We start from the raw sequence: 289 nt of genomic DNA, 5'->3' as shown, positions 1-289 counted from the left end.
CATCAAACGCAAAGACAACCGAACGGGCCTGACACAACCAGAGATGCCAGATATACAGACAAATCTGTATTATACAGACTTTCTGTGTTGCGATACAGACACGCATAAGCCTACAGATTTTATACAGACATTTAGTATAATACAGATATTACACAGATATCTGATATTCTACATAATGGTTTTACCAGTATACACAAAAAAAAACGAACACAAAAACCAAAAGTCACTGTAGCCGTTGCTGGAAAAAGTGAACTAGGAACTGAACACTTCTCTGAACATATTAATCTTG

This window comes from Wyeomyia smithii, chromosome 3 (assembly GCF_029784165.1).
Source record: "Wyeomyia smithii strain HCP4-BCI-WySm-NY-G18 chromosome 3, ASM2978416v1, whole genome shotgun sequence".
NCBI lineage: Eukaryota > Metazoa > Arthropoda > Insecta > Diptera > Culicidae > Wyeomyia > Wyeomyia smithii.
The sequence above is the reverse complement of the archived record's forward strand: the minus strand, read 5'-3'. Positions refer to the sequence as shown.